At 30.7% G+C, this 14,870-nt stretch overlaps 1 long non-coding RNA gene across 1 annotated transcript; it reads right to left on the reverse strand.

Annotated features, from left to right (window-relative positions):
- Window positions 1–271: 271 nt before the first annotated feature.
- LOC147908948 (uncharacterized) lies at window positions 272–13,360 on the reverse strand. Its single transcript, XR_015545652.1, has 2 exons — window positions 8,461–13,360; window positions 272–4,405 (listed from the first exon to the last, which is right to left on the reverse strand). It is a non-coding gene; the product is annotated as an uncharacterized LOC147908948 (long non-coding RNA).
- Window positions 13,361–14,870: the final 1,510 nt, after the last annotated feature.

The following is a 14,870-nucleotide window of genomic DNA, read 5'->3' on the forward strand; positions in this document are numbered from 1 at the left end:
CTGATTTCGGATGACCCAGGGCAATTGTTGCGAAAATTAGCATCGATTGTTGGTGTAAGCGAGCCAACAATGCGTCGAATTGCCAAGGAGGATCTTCGAATACAAATTGTACACATTAAAGATACGACAGATGCTCTCTAAGCCTGCCAGGACAAGCCGAGTTGTTCGCCTCGGCTCCCATTCTGGCCTCTAGCAGTCCAAATTTAAATTCCTTGGACTATTACGTATGGAGCGTAGTTGAAAGAGTTACAAACCAGTCTCCGCATCCCAATGTGATGTCATTAAGAACCGCTATTGAGGCAGTATTCGTCGGCATGGACAGCGCTACATTACAACGTGCGAACGCTTCAAAGCGAGAATAAAGGCCGTCATTCAAGCTAATGGGGAATATATCGAATAATTGTGCTCTATAAAGGTCCCCCAAGTGCCATGTAAAAGGGTTTTTTGTAATATTTAATTTTTCATTAAAAACATTTTGTTTAAAGAAATTGTTCGATTTGTCCGGATTTTGGTGACGCACCCTGTAATTTGTGTATGAAAAATTTTTATCGAGTCGTTTAACAGTTCTAATAGAAATTAATATCTTGAAAAACATTAATGACTTAAGAATTGATACTATGACTTGTGGATCGCTGGATGCATTATATGCGACGAATTGATGCACTGCTCTCGAACTGGAAAAAAAATTAAAGGAACCGAACAACGCAAAACATCTATTCAAGATCATAATAGGTAGGCAATAAAAGATAATAAACTTAAAAGCATTATTATATAGGAGAAGCTCTTTTATTATAAACAATTCACTTTAAATTACGTGTCTTAAATGCAATTGCATGTTTTCAATATAGATTATGTCTTGATGAATTTCCAAAAGAAAATGCTGAAAATATTATATTTTCAAAAGACCTGTCACTGATAAATATAAGAATATCCGCCGTGCATTAAATAACTCTAAGAAATTATTTGATAAAGAAAATTAAGCTTAATGATCGACAGGCCAAGTCCGATTTGATTTTGGAGACTTCATATGGTAGGACCTTGAAGTTCTGGCTTCAGAACTGCCAACTTCAGATAATATATCTCTATCTTTTTATATGGTTGTATTTATATAAGATTTAATTTATTTATAAATATTATAAATAAATTAAATCTTCATTGTGTCAGTGAGTAGTAAAAAATTCAAACTAAAATTATTCCTTTGTTCAAATGCAAAAAAAAATGGAATCATGAGTTAAAGTTTTTACAATTACGTTATATAAAGTCAAATGATTGATGTACTTTAACCAAAATTGAATGTCCTGAAGTACATCTATGTATACATATAAAAAATAAATTAATTAAGAAAATTTAATTTAATAACAGATTTTATGAAAAGATTATATTCAAATAGATCAAACAGTAAAACTGCTTGTGTCAGAGTAATACCAAATTTAAAGCTCTTAGACCTAGTTGCACCAATGTTACTTTGACTTTAAGCAAGGCTTAAAACTTTCTTTATCTCTCTTTCGCTTTAAAACGAGACAGATAGAGCTTTAAGTCTCGCTTAAAGTTAAAGTAACGTTGATGCAATCGGATTTTAGTGTTTTAGTAGTAAAATAAGTAGAAGAGAGAGAGAGAGAGAGAGAGAGAGAGAGAGAGAGAGAGAGAGAGAGAGAGAGAGAGATAGAGAGAGAGAGAGAATACAAATTTTACAATGAAAATAAATTCATCAGATGGAATGCTCGTTTTTTTTCAATATAATAATTCTAGTCTTGATTTTTATTGTATACAATAAAGCGTCGTGTGTCTTGCTATAAGTGACACAGTGGAAGACAGTGATTATGTTATTCTTGTCAAATAACAAGAATGTAATGATATACTGTGTCACACCATGTATCTACTCAAGATTTGGTATGAAAATCCTTTCTGGCCTTTTGTAACAGAAAATAATATGGAACAAGGCTAACAAGCGCCACAGCAAATTGTGAATTTTTGTACATGCACATGTTTGCGTATATGTAAATGTTATTTTATAACTACGCATACATTGTAAGTACATATGTACAAAAAAAATATTCTATGAACAAATTAATGTTTCTTATAATAAATTAATAGTAGCAATATGATCTAATATTAATATTTTCAAGCAATTAAATACGATAGCATATAATCGAGCTTTAAAGGAAATTATAATTATAGAGTACTAAATGTTCATTTTAAAAGAATAAATAAACGTTTCAGATCCTTCTACAGCAAATAAATTACTTTTTCATGGCCATGATCTATTCCGAATATATTAAAATATTAATATCTTAAAATATATTATATTAAAATATTGATAATTTAAATATTCTTTATTTATCTTTACAAAAAAACTTAATGATTTTGTATATATACAAAATTAATAAAACATCGTAAAAAAATTTGTATAATTAACATGATTATCGAATTATTAATTTTTTAGTCGCATTAAAATTTTTACCAGACAGATTACCAGACAGAAACATTAATTGTTACAATTAGTCATTTAAGAAATTACAAATCTACATGTTACATAATCAGTATATGTATAATAGTAATAATAATTTATTGTATTTTACACAGTTATATTAGTAAAATTAAAGAGAGACCATTATACGCTAACACTTTTTTAGAAATTTATAAATGAAAGCGCAATATAAAAAGTGTTTTCTTCAATGACTAATTTTGTAACAAATAACGAATTGAAAACGTAAAAATTAATTAACTTTACTCTCTCCGACAGCACCAAATATTTATTTAATATTTTATAAATACTTCGTACTGGCTGGACTAGTCGAATAAACTTTTAAAATAAATATTAATATTAAAATAATAATAGAATTAGTCTCTCTTTCTCCTATGGTTTTCTTCTTAATTTTGATATAAAAATATAAATAAATATATTATATAAAGTAATAACATTTTAAGATTAAATAAACTCTTTACTTCCAGTTGCACCAACGTTAATTTTAAAATTTTCTTTTATTCCTATCTCTTTTCGGTTTTAAAACGAGATAGAGAGAGTTTTAAGTTTCGTTTAAAGTAACATTGGTGCAACCGGATCTTTGTGCATAAAAAAAATTTTTAATTAAAACCTATTTTAATAATTTACTAATTTAACAATAATTTCTCTTCATACATTACATACCCAAATGTTGATTAATTAATTCAATGTTTAATTTAGTTTTGAAAGCTGTGCTTTCATTGTAAAATATTAGCTTTTTATCTCGCTACACGTGCTTTTATTTATGTGTTGAGATAAAAAGCCACTTTTCTGATACTGAAATTATTGAAATTTGTTTTCAATTATTGAAATTATTTTCACAAACAAAGCAACTTTTAAATAGAAATTGAAATTGACGAATGCGGTCAGAAAGACATTATCGTTATTTCTGTTATTCCATCTTCTGTTTATTAGCTATAAAACAAAAATAGCATGCCGGGAAAGAGATAAAATAAAGTAGTTGAGATAAAATAAGTAGTTGAGATAAAATAAAGTAGTTTCATATAATCTAACTTCATATAACGTAATTATAAATACTTTAACTCATGATTCCAATTTTTCTCGCTTTTCAACAAAGTGTAGGTCCGATTTGAACTTTTTACTACTCACTGACACATAATGAAGATTTAATAAATTAATTAATTTATTTTGTGTCCAATCACTGATATGGTTTTAGTAATTTTATTTATATTCTTTCTAACAGTTGACTATATTTTGGTTGTTGGTTTAAAACTTTTAAAAATACACGAATAAATTCAATCATTATATAAAAATATGCTCGCCCTAATATGTTTATTAATAACTGTTCAGAAAAAAATATGTGAAAAAAAGGAAAAAAAACGTAGGATCAGAAATATGAAATTTCCAGCATACTGATCTCGCATCTTACGCACACGACCACATAAAATTTTTACAGACTGTGCTTATAAACGCAATATATAATTCTCCTAAAAAATCGTAAATAATTAATATCTCATAAACTATTGCGTTTTGAAATCATTTTTGCTATTATACATTAAGGGGATGCTGGAGCGAAGGCTGAAGTTAATCAAGGTCGATATTACAAGTTTTCATTTCCAATGTAAGATGCTTACGCCCTCTGAGTTAATATGATCATGTAGGAAATTCGATCGATTAATTATCAATATTTTTATTCTGTTTCCTACATTACCATCTTAACAGGGACGTGTATTAGGGTCGGTTATACACACAAATGTAAGATTTATTTTGGAAACAAATTAAGATTTATTTTGGAAAATTTTCCAATTTTAGAATTGAGAAAAAAATAAACAAAATTGAAGTTAATCTTATATTTGTAGAATCGGACCTTAAAAATACAGTTGTATTATGTACACATGCAGTGTAGGCCGTGTTCCAATATATATCATCAGTATTAAAAATCTATAATATACATAAAGTACAGTTTTTAACTTTAATAGCTATAAGTTAAAAAATTTTTTTCACGTGGTTATCAATTTAACAAACAAGATACAAAAAGAGCATAAAGAACCACACCACAGGTTATAATTTGTGATATTTACTTATTATTATATAAATTAAAACATTAAACGTTTCGGCCACAATCTGGCCATCTTCAGTAATACAATAGTCTTCATAAACCGCAAAAATACATTTAGTTGAAATTAAATTCAACAGTCCATTATTGTAATAAAAATGACATGTTCTTTTTAGTGTGCAGATGCTTCGTACAAAATGTTATAACGCCCATAGTCATATCAAGAAGTGTAGAACAAGAATTTCCAGATTCTAATTAAATTTAAATTTATATGTCATTAATTTCTCCTATTCGAATATAAAGAATTATAATCGTTACCTGTTTTACAGCCAAAAAACTGAGCGAAGAATATCAAATGACACTCTCACACAATAAGACTTTCTTCGTGACATTATGTGTTGTTGTTTGTTATATCGCGTATTATACCACTATTTATACGCCTGAGTCAAACAAATTAGAAATTTCTAGAGTTATTATTGAACAGAAAAAGAAATCTTACTTAAGAAAAGGAAAATAAATATCTGGCAGACTTTCCGTGTCACTTTGTTTATTGATACCTCTTATTTGTCTTTTTATGTGTATCATTTCGGAAATTCTTCTTTTTATTAAAGATTGTTCCTTGTCTAAAACTTTTATGTTTTCCCAATCTAACTCATGCATCTCGTTCAAACGGTGACGTGAAACCACTGAAATTTCGGAAGGTGATTTTCTTAAATCCGCTTTATGTTCTTTTATCCGAGTCTTTAATTTTCTTTTTGTTTGGCCTACATACGACGAATCACAATTTAAACAATCGATTTTGTAAACAACTCCACATTGGTCATCCCTGGACAAGGGATCTTTCCCCGTCTTAATAAATGCATTCATTTTATTCATGGGTTTGTACGCTATTTTAAAATCATGAACATGTGAGAGTTTTTTAAACTTTTCCGACACTTTGCTCATTTCAGTATTGTATCCTTTGATGTAGTCTCTATGTACACGAACATTCCGACTGAATTAGTTATAAAAAGTATTGAGCGTAGATGGGAACTTATTGGATGCAAGACTTCGATTCCTCTGCAAGAGTTCATCAGGGCAATCACAATCATTATTGATTCCACATTTTTCATCTTTGACAAAAAAATTTTTAAACAAATTTTTGGCTTGCCCATGGGTTCTCCTTTGTCTCCGATACTGGCAAATATTGTTTTACAAGATTTAGAACACGAAATTATTACCAAGAATAACATTAAGGCATCGTTTTACTTTCGTTACGTGGATGACATCGTATTAGCGGTACATGAGGAAAAGGTTGAGGAAATTTTAGAATTATTTAATTCATATCACGAAAGGCTTAAATTCACCGTTGACCGTGGCGATAAAAATGGCATAAATTTCCTAGATGTTAAATTAATTGAACAAGAAGGAAACATCATCTTTGATATGTACAAAAAACCTACCAATTCTGGGAGGTATTTAAATTATTATTCCAATCATCCGTTAACACACAAAAGGGGAGTTATTATTGGGCAACTGGACAGAATTCTATTTTTGTCCCATCCTAAATTTCAGGAAAAAAACATCACGGAACTAATTCGCATTCTTTTAAATAACGGTTATCCCTTAAAGTTTATATTTGCAACAATAAATAATAGAATTAAGACATTACAAAATAGAAGTAAAAAATGTAATAAAGAAATTGATTCTAATATTAATTCAAAGAAAATTCTTGTGGTGCCGTATTTGAGCAAAGTGTCGGAAAAGTTTAAAAAACTCTCACATGTTCATGATTTTAAAATAGCGTACAAACCCATGAATAAAATGAATGCATTTATTAAGACGGGGAAAGATCCCTTGTCCAGGGATGACCAATGTGGAGTTGTTTACAAAATCGATTGTTTAAATTGTGATTCGTCGTATGTAGGCCAAACAAAAAGAAAATTAAAGACTCGGATAAAAGAACATAAAGCGGATTTAAGAAAATCACCTTCCGAAATTTCAGTGGTTTCACGTCACCGTTTGAACGAGATGCATGAGTTAGATTGGGAAAACATAAAAGTTTTAGACAAGGAACAATCTTTAATAAAAAGAAGAATTTCCGAAATGATACACATAAAAAGACAAATAAGAGGTATCAATAAACAAAGTGACACGGAAAGTCTGCCAGATATTTATTTTCCTTTTCTTAAGTAAGATTTCTTTTTCTGTTCAATAATAACTCTAGAAATTTCTAATTTGTTTGACTCAGGCGTATAAATAGTGGTATAATACGCGATATAACAAACAACAACACATAATGTCACGAAGAAAGTCTTATTGTGTGAGAGTGTCATTTGATATTCTTCGCTCAGTTTTTTGGCTGTAAAACAGGTAACGATTATAATTCTTTATATTCGAATAGGAGAAATTAATGACATATAAATTTAAATTTAATTAGAATCTGGAAATTCTTGTTCTACACTTCTTGATATGACTATGGGCGTTATAACATTTTGTACGAAGTATCTGCACACTAAAAAGAACATGTCATTTTTATTACAATAATGGACTGTTGAATTTAATTTCAACTAAATGTATTTTTGCGGTTTATGAAGACTATTGTATTACTGAAGATGGCCAGATTGTGGCCGAAACGTTTAATGTTTTAATTTATATAATAATAAGTAAATATCACAAATTATAACCTGTGGTGTGGTTCTTTATGCTCTTTTTGTATCTTGTTTGTTTAATAGCTATATCGATACGAAGCCGTAGTAGCACTTTTTCCTTACGTCCAATGTCATTTTAGGTAATAATAATATAATATCAATAAATGAATACGACATTGCACATACATAATGTAATTCTTTTTCATGAATATCCATATATATATATATATATATATATATATATATATATATATATATATATATAAAATGAGTATATCTGTACACATAAAATGAGAATTTATCAGAGAATTCGTAATTTGATTATCTTTTTAAGATGTTACGTCTGATCATCTGCGTTTGATTCTCGTTAGCTTTAATTTATGTTAGTTGTATATATATTCTGATATTGGAAATATAAAAGCATATATCATTAATATCTGTATATTTGACCATAAAAAAACATATCTCTTTTTATTTTTTCAATGTAGAAAAAAGAAGATCAATACACCTTTTTGTTATACGTAACAAAAAGAGATGAAGTAGCTACACACGTGAATATGAATTAGAAATATATTTTATGTTTTGTAATGTGAGTACATCATAATGCACATAAAATATAATTCTATTATTCATTAATGTGTCTATATTATATCTGCATAAAAAGCTAAGTATGAGCTAAGTATGATACAACTTCTATCTCTCTTTTATAGGCCTTCTACAATAAGCCATTAGTTACAAATAAGAAGTCAGAAGCTAAAAATTGATCAATTTTTCTGACTTCTTATTTATGGCTGATTTATGGCTTATAATTGTAAAAGGCCCATTAAACATAATAAAAAGAGATGAAATAACTACATATGTATGTGCAATGTATTTACGTACTGACAATACATGTTACATCCTAAGTTAAAATGGTATTGAGAATAAAGGAAAAAGTGCTATTACATTATACGTATATACATGTATTTCAAATACATGGTTCCAAAGATCCAAAAGATATATCTAAGTCACAGTCAGAATTTGTATTTAGTAAAAATATACTTATTGTAACTTGCTGTTAGTCAACGTACACATTGACTTATAAGTGTATACATTTGCTAAAACATTTTGCTTTGAATATGATATACTTATATACATTTCATAAACGTACAGCATCGTACGAAAATTATGCATGTGACTATTGACTGTATAATGTATGTTATATATATGTATAACGTATATATTATATAGGGTGTCCAAAAAGACCCCGGATTTAGAAGCTGAACATAAAGGTGACTATAACTATAATCGTAAAGAAATGTGAATTATACTTGTATCGGCATGCATAGTACGCCAAAATATAATATGTTGACCTATGATTCACGTTCTCTTCTATGAATTACGGCCATTCTTGTGCTATAAGGCCATTACATAACGTTTTTAGAAAAAACGTTTCAGACAAAAGTTATAAGGTTTCAAAGAAGCTGTTTACTGATATTCAGTCTTTTTTTTTCTTCATTAGTTTCTATGTTTTCATCATGTCAAGCAATCAGCTTTTGATTCCATCATGACAATGCTATTCACATTTTTTTAATTGCAGACGCAAAATTCTACAAGTTGATTCCGTAATTATATTTCACCAAATTTGATAATTGAATGCCTCTGCCAGTAAATTAAAAATAGTCAGTCCACGATGAAGGCCTCTGACATTTATCTATAACTAGCCAAAGCATGATTTATGGCTGTGGCATTTTGTTATAGCTAGCCAGCTCACGATTAACGCCTCTGACAATAAATTAAAAATAGTCAGCCCATGATGAACGTCTCTGACATTTGTTTATAATTAGCCAAAGCACGATTTACAGCTGTAGCATTTTGTTATAGCTAGCCAGCTCACGATTAACGTCTCTGACAGTAAATTAAAAATAGTCAGCCCACGATAAACGCCTCTGACATTTGTCTATAACTAGCCAAAGCACGATTTACGGCTGTGGCATTTTGTTATAGCTAGCCAGCTCACGATTAACGCCTCTGACAGTAAATTAAAAATAGTCAGCCCACGATGAACGCCTCTGACATTTGTCTATAACTAGCCAAAGCACGATTAACGCTTCTGGCAGTAAATTAAAAATAGTCAGCCCACGATGAACGCCTCTGACATTGGATCTAATTAAACAAAGCACAAATTATTGTTATAACTATATCACTTGTATGATAAATAAAAGTGATATTTTCACGAATGACATAAAGATGCTAACCTTTTCCATGCTGGCTTTATAGGGTGCCTTCCAACAAGAAACACACATCACAATAAGCAATTTTGACCTTCTAGAGTGTCTTCCAACAAGAGACACAGTGTGACACGGTGCATCATTACAATCTTGTTCGCCAATACAAGAATGAGATACTGTATTATACTGAATCACTTGTTAGAAAGCACCCATAACCTTCTCTTACCAAAGGCAGACAATATTCTGCTACTACATTTTTTTCTATTTTGTGGACACAAAACACTATATAAATACACACACACACACACACACACACACACACACACACACACACACACACACACACACATATATGGTTGTGTGTAAAACACTGCACTGAATTGACAGTTCTGTTGCGCGGCAACGATCCTGTGAACGCGGGTCAATACTGGTTACAACTGATTGACTCGTATAACGAAGTTGTTTTCTGACACATACAGCGTCACGCAAAACGATATATTGGGTCATCTAAAAAGTATCCACGGTTTTTTGTCACTAGATGGTGTTGATGGTCAACACATCTAGTGGCAAAAAACCGCGGATACTTTTTAGATGACCCAATACATATGTATATATATATATATATACATACATACAAAAAATTTTTATTTTTCACTCTAAGAAAAAAGATACATAATCGATATCATGATCACATTATCTTCTCCTTAGCGACTAATTAAGAAAAGGCATTCATCGTATCTAAATCTACGTTATTGTAAAAACTCTCTATTATCTTTGAAGTTCTATTATTGATACATTATTTAAGTGCATTCTCCAGGTTTATTCCACTAAAAAAAAAATACAAATAGATGGCCAGATATATGACGCGGTAAACTAAAATTCTATATTACATTCTGTGGCGCAAAAATGATCAGTAGCCCTTTGAAACTGAATGTATCATAAAAATAATAAAGTAACATTTTAAAAATACATTACATTCAGTAAAATGCATTAAGTTATTGTAATGTTCAATCACCATTATTAAGAAAATATAATATTATGTAGGAAGGAAAATATTTTATTTTATTTTATTTTATTTTCATGATAATTTGCTGGAAGGTATGGTCGCAGCATACTGTTCCTTATACTGTGACGTTCTTGAGATTCACGTCCGCGCGTGAGCGGCTGTCAAGCGTCAAGCGGTTGTGAAGGAAAAATAGGCAACATTTCAGAAATCGGCCCGAAATGCGCAACTAATTTCGAGCACATTGAAGTACACGTATATAATTTCTGTAATTTTATAAAAAGTATATTTGGAGTAATAGGTTTATTAATAACGTTATTTATTAAAAAAAAAATTATGAAAAAATGAAAAAGCAGGATCGAACATAAGATCTTCAATATTCTGATCTTGCACCCAACGCCCGAGACCACGCTGAGTTCTTGCGGATCATTTCGACAAACACGGTACATATAGCGCACGGAAAGTCTTAAACTATTGTATATCTCATCAATGTTTATGTTTTGAAATCATTTTTGCATTTGCATTTTTGCTACGTTAATGAGAAAGATATATGATTAATATAATTTAATAAAAAGAAAATGAAAGAATTTTAATTCACAAACACGGTTGCCAGCTCTCCGTTTTTTTTTGTCAGACTTCGGTTACTTGGACTAATATTTAATACTCCAGCAGACGACAAAAATTGGAGATTTTCACATCTGCTGGAGTATTGAATATTAGTCCAAGAAGCCGAAGTCTGTTAAAAAAAAAACGGAGAACTGGCAACCGTGTTCGTGATTTAAAATTCTTTTAATTTCTGTTATTTCGATAGAGCGAGACAGAGAAAAAACAAACGGATAGAAGCTCCGATTGTAATCGGTGAATCTCCACGCGGACACGCCGAATTGGGCTCGTCTAGCAAAACAATGAGTCTGTCTCTGTCCTTCTCTCTGTGGTCGCTTGTTTCTAGCGATCGAAAATATTTTCTCGACGATCTCGGCCGCTTGGCATGTATCATAAGGAGGAAAGAGACATTCTAGACAATACATAATTTTTATTAAATTATATTAATCCTTTGCCCTACGATTTAAGTTACGATGGCGCGTGCCATAATTAACAGCCTGGGACATATTGTTTATGTTTGGTCCGATAGACGTATCACGGCTCTCATCAATGATACTTATGTTTGGCCTGATTTCTTTATCACGAGTCTCATACGATATTATAAGTGAAAGAGTTAATCATATACCTTTCTCATTAATATATAATAGCAAAAATGATTTCAAAACGTGATAGTTAATGAGATATAGTTTAGGATTTTCCGTATTTTATGTACCACGTTCATAGAGGCGGTCTGCAAAAAACTCAACGTGGTCTCGAGCGTTAGATGCGAGATCAGAATGTTGGGGATCTTATGTTCAATCCTGTTTTTTCCTTTTTTTCTTAATTTTTTTTTTAAACAAATAACGTTATTAATGAACATATTACTCCAAATATATTTTTATAAAATTATAGAAATTATATGTGTACTTCAGTGTGCTCAGAACTAGTTACACATTTCGAGCCAATTTCTGAAGTGCTGCCTATTTTTCCTTTATAACCGCTCAACAATCGACGGCTGGATCGCGCGCGGACGTGCATCTCGAGAGCGTCACAGTATATGAAATATGCTGCTATCATACCTTCCAACATGAAAATTATCATGACAACATTTTAGCATGAAAATTATCATAAAAATATTTTCCTTCCTACATAATTATTATTTTTTTAATAATAGTGATTGAACATTAATAAGTATATACATTTTACTAAATATTATGTATAATACTTTTAAAATATTTACTTTATTATTTTTATACATTACATTGATACATTCGGTTTTCTTTCAAAGAGCTACTGACCACGCTTATGTGCCACAAAATGTAATATCTTTTAATATAGAATACTGATAATATCAATTTAAGACTAATAAGAGTCGATACAGAACGAAATGCGTAATTTTAAACTGAAATGACTCAACTTCAATAACTCCGTGATGTCCTCTTTATTCAATATGCGAATAAAGAAGGCACATTGAATAAAGAAGACATCACAGAAGACTAAGGAAAGTAAAGGATTAATAATTTGCTATAAGGTACGGAGCATATTTCTTAGTGCAACGCTCCTGAGATACACATCCGTGCCCGATCCGGTGCAGCTCAGCCGTCGAGCATTGAGCGGCGGCGGCGGGGGGAAAGAAGGCGATGCTTCAAAAGTCGATCCAAAATTTAACATGTATTCCAATAACTATAGGAAGAATACCGAATCACTTTAATAGATAAATAAAACATTATTTGTTTTTTATTGCATATAAAGGCACATATAAAGGCTTTTTGATTTGTTAATTATAAAATTATATTGACCTCATCCTTATAATTATATTAATCATCCTTATAATTATATTATATTAATCGCACTTTTGTGATTTGATTGATTATCAGAATTTTCATTCGGATAATAATTATAAAAAAAACATTTCACAGAAAGTACTGATCGACGTAACATTATTACAGAAATATGTATAAAATTTTTTTTTGGATTTTTTCTAAAGGTAAATTAAAACTTTTAGAAATACATATATAATTTCAATAATTAAAAATAAAAATATATTTAGCCTGTAATATATGTTTGTTAACAATGTCACTTATTTAAAAAAAAAAAAATTATGAAAAAAGAAAAAAGGAATTGATCATGAGATTTCTAACATTCAGATCTCACATCTTACGCGTGAGACCACGCCGAGATCTTGCAAATCATTTCTATGAACATGATATACCGCTCATGGAAAATCAATTTAGATAGAAATATCAATATCTCGTAAATTATCGTGTTTTGAAATTATTTTTGCTATTATATATAAATTGGAGGGATATAAGATTAGCATAATTTATTAAAACTTATATGTTATCTATAATGTTCCTTCTCCTCTTAATTATACACATTGAGCGGCCGAAATTTTCCAGAAAGCATTTAGAAATAAGCGACCATATATATATATATATATAGAGGGGGGGGAGTGGGGAGGGGGGGGGGAGAGAGAGAAAGAGACAGAGAGAGAGAGAGACTCTGAAGGATAGATTCGCTGTTTCGTTCGACAAGCCCAGCTCGACGTGCGAAGTCTCACCGATTACAATCGGAGTTTCTATCCTTTTTTGTTTTTGTTCTGTCTCACTCTGTCGTACTTCTGTTTCAATAATTCGTTCTGCAATTCAAGAATATGATTTCTACCGATTCTGGCATCAAGGACGCATGATTCCTTTTCTAAACAACGATCCTGATATATATTTATATATATATAAAAATATATTATTATTATAGCGTTTCCAACTGATAATATATTGCTGGTTTATACAATGATTCAATCCATTTCTGTAATTAAATAGCGATACTTCGCTTGTGCGCGATAAGAGGAACGCTTCTTACTAAGTCGACATTTCGACATCCGAGTCGAGTCAAAAATGTGCTGTATACAATAATTTCAGACGTTGCATAAGTAGCTGGCGATTTACAAAAAACCTCAAAGAACAATATTATGCTTGCAGAAACGAGTTACGAGCTTTATTATAAGAGCAATGAGTATTCGAAAATTTCATTTATATGCTACGTCTGCTACGAGATCGCCGCTTGTCGTTCCGACATACGAGCAGAATGGAAGCTGAACCAAAACACACATTGCGTTCCGAATCTTGATATATGCATGTGTAAATAATTCAGTAAATAAAGTTTAGACATGTATTGTATATATGTACACACACACATACACGCACACACACGCGCGCGCGCGCGCGCGCGTGCACGCATCATACGCACACGCGTGTGTATGTATGCTATTACACACACACACACACACACACACACACACACACACACACGTGTGTATATATATATATATAATAGCATACATACACACGCGTGTGCGTATGTATGCGTGCATACATATACATATACATATACATATACATATACATATACATATATTTATATATATACATATGTGTTATTTTATATATATGCATCAATAATTTACTAAATAAAATGTATGTAAAAGACAGAACAGTGTAATTAAAATAATTATCTTCATTTGTATTCATATGTAAATAATATGGTATGTTTCTTGTTTAGGAAGAAATTATTTCAACAAAATTGAAATAACTAATATCATATTTATTTTATTATTTTTCCTCTCAAAAGAAAAAACTTTGACCAGGGCACGTTTATTGATATGGGCCTGAGTAGGTCGATAATTCAGATTATTTCTATGGTTCAGCGACGCACTTTTCATGACAGCGCCGCTGTCGGAATAAAATTCCGCTGGCGGAACTAAAATACTGCTTAGTTTCATGACTTCACGTCCATTTCACTCGTAATATACAAACGAAATTTTCGGATGCACCTTTCTCTTACTATACTAAAACTCCTACCGCGTTTCTAAAAGCATGGGATTGTTCGTTTAGATTTTCCGCAATACGCCAGCTACTTTTCATGAACG

This window comes from Acromyrmex echinatior, chromosome 7 (assembly GCF_024713525.1).
Source record: "Acromyrmex echinatior isolate Ae372 chromosome 7, ASM2471352v2, whole genome shotgun sequence".
Lineage (NCBI taxonomy): Eukaryota > Metazoa > Arthropoda > Insecta > Hymenoptera > Formicidae > Acromyrmex > Acromyrmex echinatior.